The sequence below is a fragment of the Cyclopterus lumpus genome, chromosome 5 (genome assembly GCF_009769545.1).
Source record: "Cyclopterus lumpus isolate fCycLum1 chromosome 5, fCycLum1.pri, whole genome shotgun sequence".
In the NCBI taxonomy this organism is placed as follows: Eukaryota; Metazoa; Chordata; class Actinopteri; order Perciformes; family Cyclopteridae; genus Cyclopterus; species Cyclopterus lumpus.
Genome location: NC_046970.1, coordinates 26421356 through 26437195, shown reverse-complemented (window position 1 = coordinate 26437195; position 15840 = coordinate 26421356).

Below are 15840 nucleotides of genomic sequence, written 5' to 3'. Positions count from 1 at the left end.
GGACCCAAGTTCTGAGTCAAGTCCTGGTCAGGACCCAAGTTCTGAGTCAAGTCCTGGTCAGGACCCAAGTTCTGAGTCAAGTCCTGGTCAGGACCCAAGTTCTGAGTCAAGTCCTGGGTCAGGACCCAAGTTCTGAGTCAAGGCTTTGGTCAGGACCCAAGTTCTGAGTCAAGTCCTAGGTCAGGACCCAAGTTCTGAGTCAAGGCTTTGGTCAGGACCCAAGTTCTGAGTCAAGTCCTGGGTCAGGACCCAAGTTCTGAGTCAAGGCTTTGGTCAGGACCCAAGTTCTGAGTCAAGTCCTAGGTCAGGACCCAAGTTCTGAGTCAAGTCCTGGGTCAGGACCCAAGTTCTGAGTCAAGGCTTTGGTCAGGACCCAAGTTCTGAGTCAAGTCCTGGGTCAGGACCCAAGTCCTGGGTCAAGATGGGCAAGTCCTAGGTCAGGACCCAAGTTCTGAGTCATGACAAGCAAGTTCTGAGTCAAAATCCAAGTTCTGAGTCAAGTCCTGAGTCAAGACAGGGAAGTCCTGGGTCAGGACCCAAGTTCTGAGTCAAGTCCTGGGTCAGGACCCAAGTCCTGAGTCAAGATAAACAAGTTCTGAGTCCAGACCTCTGTGATCTTCATCTGTGGTGAGGTTATTAAAATATGAAATATTGTGGTCTTGAAGATCATTTGACTGTTTTACATTGAGTTTGTTACTCTGAATACAAATGCTCTAACGTGCACTAAAAGGCCTCCTCACATGCACTAACGTGCACTAAAAGGCCTCCTCACATGCTCTAACGTGCACTAAAAGGCCTCCTCACATGCTCTAACGTGCACTAAAAGGCCTCCTCACATGCTCTAACGTGCACTAAAAGGCCTCCTCGCACGCACTAAAAGGCCTCCTCACATGCACTAGCGTGCACTAAAACGCCTCCTCACATGCACTAAAAGGCCTCCTCACATGCACTAACGTGCACTAAAAGGCCTCCTTACATGCACTAACGTGCACTAAAAGGCCTCCTCACATGCACTAACGTGCACTAAAAGGCCTCCTCACATGCACTAAAAGGCCTCCTCACATGCACTAACGTGCACTAAAAGGCCTCCTTACATGCACTAAAAGGCCTCCTCACATGCACTAAAAGGCCTCCTCACACGCAATAAAAGGCCTCCTCACATGCACTAAAAGGCCTCCTCACATGCACTAAAAGGCCTCCTCACATGCACTAAAAGGCCTCCTCACATGCAATAAAAGGCCTCCTTACATGCACTAAAAGGCCTCCTCACATGCACTAAAAGGCCTCCTCACATGCAATAAAAGGCCTCCTCACATGCACTAAAAGGCCTCCTCACACGCAATAAAAGGCCTCCTCATACGCAATAAAAGGCCTCCTCACATGCACTAAAAGGCCTCCTCACATGCACTAAAAGGCCTCCTCACATGCAATAAAGGGCCTCCTTACATGCACTAAAAGGCCTCCTCATACGCACTAAAAGGCCTCCTCACATGCAATAAAAGGCCTCCTCACATGCACTAAAAGGCCTCCTCACATGCACTAAAAGGCCTCCTCACATGCACTAAAAGGCCTCCTCACACGCAATAAAAGGCCTCCTTACATGCACTAAAAGGCCTCCTCACACGCAATAAAAGGCCTCCTCACACGCAATAAAAGGCCTCCTCACATGCACTAAAAGGCCTCCTCACATGCACTAAAAGGCCTCCTCACATGCACTAAAAGGCCTCCTCATATGCACTAAACGGCCTCCTCATATGCACTAAACGGCCTCCTCACATGCACTAAAAGGCCTCCTCATGCGCAATAAAAGGCCTCCTCACATGCACTAAAAGGCCTCCTCACATGCACTAAAAGGCCTCCTCACATGCACTAAAAGGCCTCCTCACATGCACTAAAAGGCCTCCTCACATGCAATAAAAGGCCTCCTTACATGCACTAAAAGGCCTCCTCACATGCACTAAAAGGCCTCCTCATACGCAATAAAAGGCCTCCTCACATGCACTAAAAGGCCTCCTCACATGCACTAAAAGGCCTCCTCACATGCACTAAAAGGCCTCCTCATACGCAATAAAAGGCCTCCTCACATGCACTAAAAGGCCTCCTCACATGCACTAAAAGGCCTCCTCACATGCACTAAAAGGCCTCCTCACATGCACTAAAAGGCCTCCTCACACGCAATAAAAGGCCTCCTCACATGCACTAAAGGGCCTCCTCACATGCACTAAAGGGCCTCCTCACATGCACTAAAAGGCCTCCTCACATGCACTAAAAGGCCTCCTCACATGCACTAAAAGGCCTCCTCACACGCAATAAAAGGCCTCCTCACATGCACTAAAAGGCCTCCTCACACGCAATAAAAGGCCTCCTCACACGCAATAAAAGGCCTCCTTACATGCACTAAAAGGCCTCCTCACATGCACTAAAAGGCCTCCTCACACGCAATAAAAGGCCTCCTCACATGCACTAAAGGGCCTCCTCACATGCACTAAAGGGCCTCCTCACATGCACTAAAAGGCCTCCTTACATGCACTAAAAGGCCTCCTTACATGCACTAAAAGGCCTCCTCACATGCACTAAAAGGCCTCCTCATACGCAATAAAAGGCCTCCTCACATGCACTAAAAGGCCTCCTCATACGCAATAAAAGGCCTCCTCACATGCACTAAAAGGCCTCCTCACATGCACTAAAAGGCCTCCTCACATGCACTAAAAGGCCTCCTCACATGCACTAAAAGGCCTCCTCACATGCACTAAAAGGCCTCCTCATACGCAATAAAAGGCCTCCTCACATGCACTAAAAGGCCTCCTCACATGCACTAAAAGGCCTCCTCACATGCACTAAAAGGCCTCCTCACATGCAATAAAAGGCCTCCTCACATGCACTAAAAGGCCTCCTCACATGCAATAAAAGGCCTCCTCACATGCACTAAAAGGCCTCCTCACACGCAATAAAAGGCCTCCTCACATGCACTAAAAGGCCTCCTCACACGCAATAAAAGGCCTCCTCACATGCACTAAAAGGCCTCCTCACACGCAATAAAAGGCCTCCTTACATGCACTAAAAGGCCTCCTCACATGCACTAAAAGGCCTCCTCACATGCACTAAAAGGCCTCCTCACATGCACTAAAAGGCCTCCTCATACGCAATAAAAGGCCTCCTCACATGCACTAATAGGCCTCCTCACATGCAATAAAGGGCCTCCTTACATGCACTAAAAGGCCTCCTCATACGCACTAAAAGGCCTCCTCACATGCACTAAAAGGCCTCCTCACATGCAATAAAAGGCCTCCTCACATGCACTAAAAGGCCTCCTCACACGCAATAAAAGGCCTCCTCACATGCACTAAAAGGCCTCCTCACACGCAATAAAAGGCCTCCTCACATGCACTAAAAGGCCTCCTCACACGCAATAAAAGGCCTCCTTACATGCACTAAAAGGCCTCCTCACATGCACTAAAAGGCCTCCTCACATGCACTAAAAGGCCTCCTCACATGCACTAAAAGGCCTCCTTACATGCACTAAAAGGCCTCCTCATACGCACTAAAAGGCCTCCTCACATGCAATAAAAGGCCTCCTCACATGCACTAAAAGGCCTCCTCACATGCACTAAAAGGCCTCCTCACATGCACTAAAAGGCCTCCTTACATGCACTAAAAGGCCTCCTCACACGCAATAAAAGGCCTCCTTACATGCACTAAAAGGCCTCCTCACATGCACTAAAAGGCCTCCTTACATGCACTAAAAGGCCTCCTTACATGCACTAAAAGGCCTCCTCACATGCACTAAAAGGCCTCCTCATACGCAATAAAAGGCCTCCTCACATGCACTAAAAGGCCTCCTCACATGCACTAAAAGGCCTCCTCACATGCACTAAAAGGCCTCCTCACACGCAATAAAAGGCCTCCTCACATGCACTAAAGGGCCTCCTCACATGCACTAAAGGGCCTCCTCACACGCAATAAAAGGCCTCCTCACATGCACTAAAAGGCCTCCTCACATGCACTAAAAGGCCTCCTCATACGCAATAAAAGGCCTCCTCACATGCACTAAAAGGCCTCCTCACACGCAATAAAAGGCCTCCTCACATGCACTAAAAGGCCTCCTCACATGCACTAAAAGGCCTCCTCACACGCAATAAAAGGCCTCCTCACATGCACTAAAAGGCCTCCTCACATGCACTAAAAGGCCTCCTCACATGCAATAAAAGGCCTCCTCACATGCAATAAAAGGCCTCCTCACATGCACTAAAAGGCATGCACTAAAAGGCCTCCTCACATGCACTAAAAGGCCTCCTTACATGCACTAAAAGGCCTCCTCACATGCACTAAAAGGCCTCCTTACATGCACTAAAAGGCCTCCTCACATGCACTAAAAGGCCTCCTCACATGCACTAAAAGGCCTCCTCACACGCAATAAAAGGCCTCCTCACATGCACTAAAAGGCCTCCTCACATGCACTAAAAGGCCTCCTCACATGCACTAAAAGGCCTCCTCACATGCACTAAAAGGCCTCCTTACATGCACTAAAAGGCCTCCTCACATGCACTAAAAGGCCTCCTCACATGCACTAAAAGGCCTCCTCATACGCAATAAAAGGCCTCCTCACATGCACTAAAAGGCCTCCTCACATGCACTAAAAGGCCTCCTCACATGCACTAAAAGGCCTCCTCATACGCAATAAAAGGCCTCCTCACATGCACTAAAAGGCCTCCTCATACGCAATAAAAGGCCTCCTCACATGCACTAAAAGGCCTCCTCACATGCACTAAAAGGCCTCCTCACATGCACTAAAAGGCCTCCTCACACGCAATAAAAGGCCTCCTCACATGCACTAAAAGGCCTCCTCACATGCACTAAAAGGCCTCCTCACACGCAATAAAAGGCCTCCTCACATGCACTAAAAGGCCTCCTCACATGCACTAAAAGGCCTCCTCACACGCAATAAAAGGCCTCCTCACATGCACTAAAAGGCCTCCTCACACGCAATAAAAGGCCTCCTTACATGCACTAAAAGGCCTCCTCACATGCACTAAAAGGCCTCCTCACATGCACTAAAAGGCCTCCTCACACGCACTAAAAGGCCTCCTCACATGCACTAAAAGGCCTCCTCACATGCACTAAAAGGCCTCCTCACATGCACTAAAAGGCCTCCTCACATGCACTAAAAGGCCTCCTCACATGCACTAAAAGGCCTCCTCACATGCAATAAAAGGCCTCCTCACATGCACTAAAAGGCCTCCTCACACGCAATAAAAGGCCTCCTTACATGCACTAAAAGGCCTCCTTACATGCACTAAAAGGCCTCCTCACACGCAATAAAAGGCCTCCTCACATGCACTAAAAGGCCTCCTCACATGCACTAAAAGGCCTCCTCACACGCAATAAAAGGCCTCCTCACATGCACTAAAAGGCCTCCTCACACGCAATAAAAGGCCTCCTTACATGCACTAAAAGGCCTCCTCACATGCACTAAAAGGCCTCCTTACATGCACTAAAAGGCCTCCTTACATGCACTAAAAGGCCTCCTCACATGCACTAAAAGGCCTCCTCATACGCAATAAAAGGCCTCCTCACATGCACTAAAAGGCCTCCTCACATGCACTAAAAGGCCTCCTCACATGCACTAAAAGGCCTCCTCATACGCAATAAAAGGCCTCCTCACATGCACTAAAAGGCCTCCTCACATGCACTAAAAGGCCTCCTCACATGCACTAAAAGGCCTCCTCACATGCACTAAAAGGCCTCCTCACACGCAATAAAAGGCCTCCTCACATGCACTAAAGGGCCTCCTCACATGCACTAAAAGGCCTCCTCACATGCACTAAAAGGCCTCCTCACATGCACTAAAAGGCCTCCTCACATGCAATAAAAGGCCTCCTCACATGCACTAAAAGGCCTCCTCACATGCACTAAAAGGCCTCCTCACACGCAATAAAAGGCCTCCTCACATGCACTAAAGGGCCTCCTCACATGCACTAAAAGGCCTCCTCACATGCACTAAAAGGCCTCCTCACATGCACTAAAAGGCCTCCTCACACGCAATAAAAGGCCTCCTCACATGCACTAAAAGGCCTCCTCACATGCAATAAAAGGCCTCCTCATACGCAATAAAAGGCCTCCTCACATGCACTAAAAGGCCTCCTCACATGCACTAAAAGGCCTCCTCATACGCAATAAAAGGCCTCCTCACATGCACTAAAAGGCCTCCTCACACGCAATAAAAGGCCTCCTCACATGCACTAAAAGGCCTCCTCACATGCACTAAAAGGCCTCCTCATACGCAATAAAAGGCCTCCTCACATGCACTAAAAGGCCTCCTCACACGCAATAAAAGGCCTCCTCACATGCACTAAAAGGCCTCCTCACATGCACTAAAAGGCCTCCTCACACGCAATAAAAGGCCTCCTCACATGCACTAAAAGGCCTCCTCACATGCACTAAAAGGCCTCCTCACATGCAATAAAAGGCCTCCTCACATGCAATAAAAGGCCTCCTCACATGCACTAAAAGGCATGCACTAAAAGGCCTCCTCACATGCACTAAAAGGCCTCCTTACATGCACTAAAAGGCCTCCTCACATGCACTAAAAGGCCTCCTTACATGCACTAAAAGGCCTCCTCACATGCACTAAAAGGCCTCCTCACATGCACTAAAAGGCCTCCTCACACGCAATAAAAGGCCTCCTCACATGCACTAAAAGGCCTCCTCACATGCACTAAAAGGCCTCCTCATACGCAATAAAAGGCCTCCTCACATGCACTAAAAGGCCTCCTCACATGCACTAAAAGGCCTCCTCACATGCACTAAAAGGCCTCCTCACATGCAATAAAAGGCCTCCTCACATGCACTAAAAGGCCTCCTCACATGCAATAAAGGGCCTCCTCATACGCACTAAAATGCCTCCTCACACACAATAAAAGGCCTCCTCACATGCACTAAAAGGCCTCCTCACATGCACTAAAAGGCCTCCTCACATGCACTAAAAGGCCTCCTCACACACAATAAAAGGCCTCCTCACATGCACTAAAAGGCCTCCTCATACGCACTAAAATGCCTCCTCACACACAATAAAAGGCCTCCTCACATGCACTAAAAGGCCTCCTCACATGCACTAAAAGGCCTCCTCACATGCACTAAAAGGCCTCCTCACATGCACTAAAAGGCCTCCTCACATGCAATAAAAGGCCTCCTCACATGCAATAAAAGGCCTCCTCACATGCACTAAAAGGCCTCCTCACATGCACTAAAAGGCCTCCTCACATGCACTAAAAGGCCTCCTCACATGCACTAAAAGGCCTCCTCACATGCACTAAAAGGCCTCCTCACATGCACTAAAAGGCATGCACTAAAAGGCCTCCTCACATGCACTAAAAGGCCTCCTCACATGCAATAAAAGGCATGCACTAAAAGGCCTCCTCACATGCACTAAAGGGCCTCCTCACATGCAATAAAGGGCCTCCTCACATGCACTAAAAGGCCTCCTCACATGCACTAAAAGGCCTCCTCACATGCACTAAAAGGCCTCCTCACATGCACTAAAAGGCCTCCTCACATGCACTAAAAGGCCTCCTCATACGCAATAAAAGGCCTCCTCACATGCACTAAAAGGCCTCCTCACATGCACTAAAAGGCCTCCTCACACGCAATAAAAGGCCTCCTTACATGCACTAAAAGGCCTCCTCACATGCACTAAAAGGCCTCCTCACATGCACTAAAAGGCCTCCTCACACGCAATAAAAGGCCTCCTCACATGCACTAAAGGGCCTCCTCACATGCACTAAAGGGCCTCCTCACATGCACTAAAAGGCCTCCTTACATGCACTAAAAGGCCTCCTCACACGCAATAAAAGGCCTCCTCACATGCACTAAAAGGCCTCCTCATACGCAATAAAAGGCCTCCTCACATGCACTAAAAGGCCTCCTCATACGCAATAAAAGGCCTCCTCACATGCACTAAAAGGCCTCCTCACATGCAATAAAAGGCCTCCTCACATGCAATAAAAGGCCTCCTCACATGCACTAAAAGGCATGCACTAAAAGGCCTCCTCACATGCACTAAAAGGCCTCCTTACATGCACTAAAAGGCCTCCTCACATGCACTAAAAGGCCTCCTTACATGCACTAAAAGGCCTCCTCACATGCACTAAAAGGCCTCCTCACATGCACTAAAAGGCCTCCTCACACGCAATAAAAGGCCTCCTCACATGCACTAAAAGGCCTCCTCACATGCACTAAAAGGCCTCCTCACATGCACTAAAAGGCCTCCTCACATGCACTAAAAGGCCTCCTTACATGCACTAAAAGGCCTCCTCACATGCACTAAAAGGCCTCCTCACATGCACTAAAAGGCCTCCTCATACGCAATAAAAGGCCTCCTCACATGCACTAAAAGGCCTCCTCACATGCACTAAAAGGCCTCCTCACATGCACTAAAAGGCCTCCTCATACGCAATAAAAGGCCTCCTCACATGCACTAAAAGGCCTCCTCATACGCAATAAAAGGCCTCCTCACATGCACTAAAAGGCCTCCTCACATGCACTAAAAGGCCTCCTCACATGCACTAAAAGGCCTCCTCACACGCAATAAAAGGCCTCCTCACATGCACTAAAAGGCCTCCTCACATGCACTAAAAGGCCTCCTCACACGCAATAAAAGGCCTCCTCACATGCACTAAAAGGCCTCCTCACATGCACTAAAAGGCCTCCTCACACGCAATAAAAGGCCTCCTCACATGCACTAAAAGGCCTCCTCACACGCACTAAAAGGCCTCCTCACACGCACTAAAAGGCCTCCTCACATGCACTAAAAGGCCTCCTCACATGCACTAAAAGGCCTCCTCACATGCACTAAAAGGCCTCCTCACATGCACTAAAAGGCCTCCTCACATGCACTAAAAGGCCTCCTCACATGCAATAAAAGGCCTCCTCACATGCACTAAAAGGCCTCCTCACACGCAATAAAAGGCCTCCTTACATGCACTAAAAGGCCTCCTTACATGCACTAAAAGGCCTCCTCACACGCAATAAAAGGCCTCCTCACATGCACTAAAAGGCCTCCTCACATGCACTAAAAGGCCTCCTCACACGCAATAAAAGGCCTCCTCACATGCACTAAAAGGCCTCCTCACACGCAATAAAAGGCCTCCTTACATGCACTAAAAGGCCTCCTCACATGCACTAAAAGGCCTCCTTACATGCACTAAAAGGCCTCCTTACATGCACTAAAAGGCCTCCTCACATGCACTAAAAGGCCTCCTCATACGCAATAAAAGGCCTCCTCACATGCACTAAAAGGCCTCCTCACATGCACTAAAAGGCCTCCTCACATGCACTAAAAGGCCTCCTCATACGCAATAAAAGGCCTCCTCACATGCACTAAAAGGCCTCCTCACATGCACTAAAAGGCCTCCTCACATGCACTAAAAGGCCTCCTCACATGCACTAAAAGGCCTCCTCACACGCAATAAAAGGCCTCCTCACATGCACTAAAGGGCCTCCTCACATGCACTAAAAGGCCTCCTCACATGCACTAAAAGGCCTCCTCACATGCACTAAAAGGCCTCCTCACATGCACTAAAAGGCCTCCTCACATGCACTAAAAGGCCTCCTCACATGCACTAAAAGGCCTCCTTACATGCACTAAAAGGCCTCCTCACATGCACTAAAAGGCCTCCTTACATGCACTAAAAGGCCTCCTCACATGCACTAAAAGGCCTCCTCACATGCACTAAAAGGCCTCCTCACACGCAATAAAAGGCCTCCTCACATGCACTAAAAGGCCTCCTCACATGCACTAAAAGGCCTCCTCATACGCAATAAAAGGCCTCCTCACATGCACTAAAAGGCCTCCTCACATGCACTAAAAGGCCTCCTCACATGCACTAAAAGGCCTCCTCACATGCAATAAAAGGCCTCCTCACATGCACTAAAAGGCCTCCTCACATGCAATAAAGGGCCTCCTCATACGCACTAAAATGCCTCCTCACACACAATAAAAGGCCTCCTCACATGCACTAAAAGGCCTCCTCACATGCACTAAAAGGCCTCCTCACATGCACTAAAAGGCCTCCTCACATGCAATAAAAGGCCTCCTCACATGCAATAAAAGGCCTCCTCACATGCACTAAAAGGCCTCCTCACATGCACTAAACGGCCTCCTCACATGCACTAAAAGGCCTCCTCACATGCACTAAAAGGCCTCCTCACATGCACTAAAAGGCCTCCTCACATGCAATAAAAGGCATGCACTAAAAGGCCTCCTCACATGCACTAAAAGGCCTCCTCACATGCAATAAAAGGCATGCACTAAAAGGCCTCCTCACATGCACTAAAGGGCCTCCTCACATGCAATAAAGGGCCTCCTCACATGCACTAAAAGGCCTCCTCACATGCACTAAAAGGCCTCCTCACATGCACTAAAAGGCCTCCTCACATGCACTAAAAGGCCTCCTCACATGCACTAAAAGGCCTCCTCATACGCAATAAAAGGCCTCCTCACATGCACTAAAAGGCCTCCTCACATGCACTAAAAGGCCTCCTCACACGCAATAAAAGGCCTCCTTACATGCACTAAAAGGCCTCCTCACATGCACTAAAAGGCCTCCTCACATGCACTAAAAGGCCTCCTCACACGCAATAAAAGGCCTCCTCACATGCACTAAAGGGCCTCCTCACATGCACTAAAGGGCCTCCTCACATGCACTAAAAGGCCTCCTTACATGCACTAAAAGGCCTCCTCACACGCAATAAAAGGCCTCCTCACATGCACTAAAAGGCCTCCTCATACGCAATAAAAGGCCTCCTCACATGCACTAAAAGGCCTCCTCATACGCAATAAAAGGCCTCCTCACATGCACTAAAAGGCCTCCTCACACGCAATAAAAGGCCTCCTCACATGCACTAAAAGGCCTCCTCACATGCACTAAAAGGCCTCCTCACACGCAATAAAAGGCCTCCTCACATGCACTAAAAGGCCTCCTCAAAAGCAATAAAAGGCCTCCTCACATGCACTAAAAGGCCTCCTCACACGCAATAAAAGGCCTCCTCACATGCACTAAAAGGCCTCCTCACATGCACTAACAGGCCTCCTCACACGCAATAAAAGGCCTCCTCACATGCACTAAAAGGCCTCCTCACATGCACTAAAAGGCCTCCTCACACGCAATAAAAGGCCTCCTCACATGCACTAAAAGGCCTCCTCACATGCACTAAAAGGCCTCCTCACACGCAATAAAAGGCCTCCTCACATGCACTAAAAGGCCTCCTCATACGCAATAAAAGGCCTCCTCACATGCACTAAAAGGCCTTCTCACACGCAATAAAAGGCCTCCTCACACGCACTAAAAGGCCTCCTCACATGCAATAAAAGGCCTTCTCACAGGCACTAAACGGCCTCCTCACATGCACTAAAAGGCCTCCTCACATGCACTAAAAGGCATGCACTAAAAGGCCTCCTCACATGCACTAAAAGGCCTCCTTACATGCACTAAAAGGCCTCCTCACATGCACTAAAAGGCCTCCTCACATGCACTAAAAGGCCTCCTCACACGCAATAAAAGGCCTCCTCACATGCACTAAAGGGCCTTCTCACATGCACTAAAAGGCCTCCTCACATGCACTAAAAGGCCTCCTCACATGCACTAAAAGGCATGCACTAAAAGGCCTCCTCACATGCACTAAAAGGCCTCCTTACATGCACTAAAAGGCCTCCTCACATGCACTAAAAGGCCTCCTCACATGCACTAAAAGGCCTCCTCACATGCACTAAAAGGCCTCCTCACATGCACTAAAAGGCCTCCTCACATGCACTAAAAGGCCTCCTCATACGCAATAAAAGGCCTCCTCACATGCACTAAAAGGCCTCCGTACACGCAATAAAAGGCCTCCTCACATGCACTAAAAGGCCTCCTCACATGCACTAAAAGGCCTTCTCACACGCAATAAAAGGCCTCCTCACATGCACTAAAAGGCCTCCTCACATGCACTAAAAGGCCTTCTCACACGCAATAAAAGGCCTCCTCACATGCACTAAAAGGCCTCCTCACATGCACTAAAAGGCCTCCTCACACGCAATAAAAGGCCTCCTCACATGCACTAAAGGGCCTCCTCACATGCACTAAAGGGCCTCCTCACATGCACTAAAAGGCCTCCTTACATGCACTAAAAGGCCTCCTCACATGCACTAAAAGGCCTCCTCACATGCACTAAAAGGCCTCCTCATACGCAATAAAAGGCCTCCTCACATGCACTAAAAGGCCTCCTCATACGCAATAAAAGGCCTCCTCACATGCAATAAAGGGCCTCCTTACATGCACTAAAAGGCCTCCTTACATGCACTAAAAGGCCTCCTTACATGCACTAAAAGGCCTCCTCATACGCAATAAAAGGCCTCCTCACATGCACTAAAAGGCCTCCTCACATGCACTAAAAGGCCTCCTCACATGCAATAAAGGGCCTCCTTACATGCACTAAAAGGCCTCCTCACACGCAATAAAAGTCCTCCTCACATGCACTAAAAGGCCTCCTCACACGCAATAAAAGGCCTCCTTACATGCACTAAAAGGCCTCCTCACATGCACTAAAAGGCCTCCTTACATGCACTAAAAGGCCTCCTTACATGCACTAAAAGGCCTCCTCACATGCACTAAAAGGCCTCCTCATACGCAATAAAAGGCCTCCTCACATGCACTAAAAGGCCTCCTCACATGCACTAAAAGGCCTCCTCACATGCACTAAAAGGCCTCCTCATACGCAATAAAAGGCCTCCTCACATGCACTAAAAGGCCTCCTCACATGCACTAAAAGGCCTCCTCACATGCACTAAAAGGCCTCCTCACATGCACTAAAAGGCCTCCTCACACGCAATAAAAGGCCTCCTCACATGCACTAAAGGGCCTCCTCACATGCACTAAAAGGCCTCCTCACATGCACTAAAAGGCCTCCTCACATGCACTAAAAGGCCTCCTCACATGCAATAAAAGGCCTCCTCACATGCACTAAAAGGCCTCCTCACATGCACTAAAAGGCCTCCTCACACGCAATAAAAGGCCTCCTCACATGCACTAAAAGGCCTCCTCACATGCACTAAAAGGCCTCCTCACATGCACTAAAAGGCCTCCTCACATGCACTAAAAGGCCTCCTCACACGCAATAAAAGGCCTCCTCACATGCACTAAAAGGCCTCCTCACATGCAATAAAAGGCCTCCTCATACGCAATAAAAGGCCTCCTCACATGCACTAAAAGGCCTCCTCACATGCACTAAAAGGCCTCCTCATACGCAATAAAAGGCCTCCTCACATGCACTAAAAGGCCTCCTCACACGCAATAAAAGGCCTCCTCACATGCACTAAAAGGCCTCCTCACATGCACTAAAAGGCCTCCTCATACGCAATAAAAGGCCTCCTCACATGCACTAAAAGGCCTCCTCACACGCAATAAAAGGCCTCCTCACATGCACTAAAAGGCCTCCTCACATGCACTAAAAGGCCTCCTCACACGCAATAAAAGGCCTCCTCACATGCACTAAAAGGCCTCCTCACATGCACTAAAAGGCCTCCTCACATGCAATAAAAGGCCTCCTCACATGCAATAAAAGGCCTCCTCACATGCACTAAAAGGCATGCACTAAAAGGCCTCCTCACATGCACTAAAAGGCCTCCTTACATGCACTAAAAGGCCTCCTCACATGCACTAAAAGGCCTCCTCACATGCACTAAAAGGCCTCCTCACATGCACTAAAAGGCCTCCTCACATGCACTAAAAGGCCTCCTCACACGCAATAAAAGGCCTCCTCACATGCACTAAAAGGCCTCCTCACATGCACTAAAAGGCCTCCTCATACGCAATAAAAGGCCTCCTCACATGCACTAAAAGGCCTCCTCACATGCACTAAAAGGCCTCCTCACATGCACTAAAAGGCCTCCTCACATGCAATAAAAGGCCTCCTCACATGCACTAAAAGGCCTCCTCACATGCAATAAAGGGCCTCCTCATACGCACTAAAATGCCTCCTCACACACAATAAAAGGCCTCCTCACATGCACTAAAAGGCCTCCTCACATGCACTAAAAGGCCTCCTCACATGCACTAAAAGGCCTCCTCACACACAATAAAAGGCCTCCTCACATGCACTAAAAGGCCTCCTCATACGCACTAAAATGCCTCCTCACACACAATAAAAGGCCTCCTCACATGCACTAAAAGGCCTCCTCACATGCACTAAAAGGCCTCCTCACATGCACTAAAAGGCCTCCTCACATGCACTAAAAGGCCTCCTCACATGCAATAAAAGGCCTCCTCACATGCAATAAAAGGCCTCCTCACATGCACTAAAAGGCCTCCTCACATGCACTAAACGGCCTCCTCACATGCACTAAAAGGCCTCCTCACATGCACTAAAAGGCCTCCTCACATGCACTAAAAGGCCTCCTCACATGCAATAAAAGGCATGCACTAAAAGGCCTCCTCACATGCACTAAAAGGCCTCCTCACATGCAATAAAAGGCATGCACTAAAAGGCCTCCTCACATGCACTAAAGGGCCTCCTCACATGCAATAAAGGGCCTCCTCACATGCACTAAAAGGCCTCCTCACATGCACTAAAAGGCCTCCTCACATGCACTAAAAGGCCTCCTCACATGCACTAAAAGGCCTCCTCACATGCACTAAAAGGCCTCCTCATACGCAATAAAAGGCCTCCTCACATGCACTAAAAGGCCTCCTCACATGCACTAAAAGGCCTCCTCACACGCAATAAAAGGCCTCCTTACATGCACTAAAAGGCCTCCTCACATGCACTAAAAGGCCTCCTCACATGCACTAAAAGGCCTCCTCACACGCAATAAAAGGCCTCCTCACATGCACTAAAGGGCCTCCTCACATGCACTAAAGGGCCTCCTCACATGCACTAAAAGGCCTCCTTACATGCACTAAAAGGCCTCCTCACACGCAATAAAAGGCCTCCTCACATGCACTAAAAGGCCTCCTCATACGCAATAAAAGGCCTCCTCACATGCACTAAAAGGCCTCCTCATACGCAATAAAAGGCCTCCTCACATGCACTAAAAGGCCTCCTCACACGCAATAAAAGGCCTCCTCACATGCACTAAAAGGCCTCCTCACATGCACTAAAAGGCCTCCTCACACGCAATAAAAGGCCTCCTCACATGCACTAAAAGGCCTCCTCATACGCAATAAAAGGCCTCCTCACATGCACTAAAAGGCCTCCTCACACGCAATAAAAGGCCTCCTCACATGCACTAAAAGGCCTCCTCACATGCACTAAAAGGCCTCCTCACACGCAATAAAAGGCCTCCTCACATGCACTAAAAGGCCTCCTCACATGCACTAAAAGGCCTCCTCACACGCAATAAAAGGCCTCCTCACATGCACTAAAAGGCCTCCTCACATGCACTAAAAGGCCTCCTCACACGCAATAAAAGGCCTCCTCACATGCACTAAAAGGCCTCCTCATACGCAATAAAAGGCCTCCTCACATGCACTAAAAGGCCTCCTCACATGCAATAAAAGGCCTTCTCACAGGCACTAAACGGCCTCCTCACATGCACTAAAAGGCCTCCTCACATGCACTAAAAGGCCTCCTCACATGCAATAAAAGGCCTTCTCACAGGCACTAAACGGCCTCCTCACATGCACTAAAAGGCCTCCTCACATGCACTAAAAGGCATGCACTAAAAGGCCTCCTCACATGCACTAAAAGGCCTCCTTACATGCACTAAAAGGCCTCCTCACATGCACTAAAAGGCCTCCTCACATGCACTAAAAGGCCTCCTCACACGCAATAAAAGGCCTCCTCACATGCACTAAAGGGCCTTCTCAC